General features: G+C 42.8%; 1 pseudogene, besides 11 other annotated features; it reads left to right on the top strand.

Moving 5' to 3' along the window:
- Window positions 1-2207: a sequence feature (heterozygous, non-Esmeraldo-like haplotype).
- Window positions 194-219: a microsatellite.
- Window positions 277-395: a sequence feature (T-rich).
- Window positions 688-750: a microsatellite.
- Window positions 785-809: a microsatellite.
- Window positions 889-995: a sequence feature (A-rich).
- Window positions 1130-1173: a microsatellite.
- Window positions 1227-1265: a sequence feature (T-rich).
- Window positions 1395-1416: a microsatellite.
- Window positions 1532-1555: a microsatellite.
- Window positions 1606-1641: a microsatellite.
- Window positions 1680-2207, top strand: Tc00.1047053411059.18 (annotated as a pseudogene).

Below are 2207 nucleotides of genomic sequence, written 5' to 3' on the forward strand. Positions count from 1 at the left end.
ATATGCATATACATATATACAGTGAAACAGGGCAGCCTGTTTTCTCTCGCTTGTTTTCTTTGCATGCCGTCCCAATGTTTTGTGGCTTTTGTGAAGCCAATGTACTTTTTATGGAGATAAGAGCGAGATGAAATGAACGCTGAATAAATGGTAGACTTTGGGTGGGGAGGTGGACTGACGTGGACAAGGAAGGAAAAAAAAACAAGAAAAAAAAAAAAACCCCGAATGTGCCATTTGTTTTTGTTGTTGTTGAGACCAGCACTTCCGGGGTGTGTGTTTTTTGTTTTTTTTCTTCTCGTTTTTTTTTTCTTCCTTTTAAATCCTTTTTTTTGTTCAACAAAAAGTGCTGTTTTTTTTTTTTTTTTACTGTAAAAAAAATTTTTTTTTTTTATTTTGTCAGTACGTTCCCATTCTTCCCTCCCCTTTTTTTTAAAAGAAAAACAGACACGCATTTGCATGACATCGCAGGGACATGGACTACGTTGCCTTCACCACAACGACTTTTACTGCTACTGCTACCACTACCGTTTTTTTTGTTTTTTTTTTCTTTGCTTCACCCCCCACCCCTTTCCTCCATTCAGTCTTCATTACGGCGTTCTCCATTCCGCATGTGCATTTATGTGTGCGGTGGGGGTCCAGTGAGACGAGGCGGGGGAAGGGGGAAGGGGAGGGAGGGAGGGCATTGCGTTTTCTTTTTTTTTTTTTTTTTTTGCTTTTGTTTTCTGACAATTTTTTTTTATTTTTATTTTTCCCCGTTGACAGGTGGGCAGACTGCCGCTGCCGCTTTTTTTTTTCTTTTTTTTTTTTTTGGGAGGGGAGGAGCGAGGGGATAAACGAAAAAAATGGAAAAAAAAAGAGCAAAGTGAAAAGGAGTCCACCGTGACCACTAAAAAAAGGAAAAAAGGAGAGGAAAACAAACAAAAAAATAAATAAATAAAATAAAAGGATGAATAGACAAGAGAAGGAGGTGGAAGACAACACTTTAAAAAAAAAAATTTTTCTCTCCTTTTTTAATTTTAATTGTTTTCTCCCATGCCTTTAATTTCTTTGTTTCCTCCGTACGTGTTGGATGGAAGGGGAGAAGCAGCAGGCGTGGCTCAGCAGTGCGTGTGGTGGGGGTACCATTCCCCTCTCTCTCTCTCTCTCCTTTTTTCTTTCTCTCTCTCTCTCTCTGTGTGTGTGTGTGTATGTCGCTTTGCCCTTTGGAGTGAGCTGCCATGCTGTGCTTTTTTTTTTTTTCTTTTTTCCTCCCTTCTTTTTTTTTTGGCTCTTGTCACCTCACACACTCCGCCTTTTTGCGCGGTCAGTTGTAGTTTTGCCAAAATCCGCAATAGCGAGTGAGGTGGAAAAGAAAAAAAAAAGCAGGATTTCTTTTTTTTTTTTGCCTGACATTATTATTTTATTTTATTTTATTTTTTGGGCCGGAGAGATAGATCTATACTTTAGGGTCTTCCACTAGGCGACAGTCCTGTGCGTGAGAGTGACTGTGCGAGGGGAGTGAAGGGAGGGCTAAGAAGCGTGGCCAAAGTTGTTTTTTTTTTTTTTTTTTTTTTTTGTAGGGGGAGAAACAACAACAACAACGAGGAGGAGGAAATAGAGAGGGCAAAGAAGAAGAAGAAGAAGAAGAAGAAAAGAAAAGGAGCGAAACAAAAAAACTTTTTATAAAGTTGTAGGAGAAAATGAACGGCCCCTTGACGACAGCTGAGGTTTTCCAGTTGAATTCTGTCGCGGGTGGTCTGCGGCCCGGGACAATCTCCTTCAAGACATTGACATTGGAGAGCGACAAGTATGTCTGCCTCCGCGATATGCAGCCGGATGGGCAGACGTCACTTGTCATTGTGGACTTGGAGAAACGTGAGAGTATGCGGAACAACATTCGTGATGCGGAGTCGGCTATAATGAACCCCAAATCAAAGATCCTTGCGCTTCGCAGTGGTCGTAATTTGCAAGTCTTTGACGTGGTTGCCGCGAAGAGGCTCAAGGTGGTTTTGTTTTCCGAGGATGTGGTTTTTTGGCGCTGGGTCGATGATCGAACAATTGGGTTGGTGTCCGGCACTGCGGTGTACCACTGGAGCCTGGACTCTGCGGAGGATGCCGCGCCGGAGCGTGTCTTTGAGCGCGCCCCGGACATGGCGCATCGGTACAGATACTGAACTACTGCACTGACGAGAAGAAGAAGTGGTTGTTGTTGTCGGGTGTGGCGCGAG

The sequence above is a fragment of the Trypanosoma cruzi genome, genomic scaffold, assembly GCF_000209065.1.
Source record: "Trypanosoma cruzi strain CL Brener 1047053516435 genomic scaffold, whole genome shotgun sequence".
In the NCBI taxonomy this organism is placed as follows: Eukaryota; Euglenozoa; class Kinetoplastea; order Trypanosomatida; family Trypanosomatidae; genus Trypanosoma; species Trypanosoma cruzi.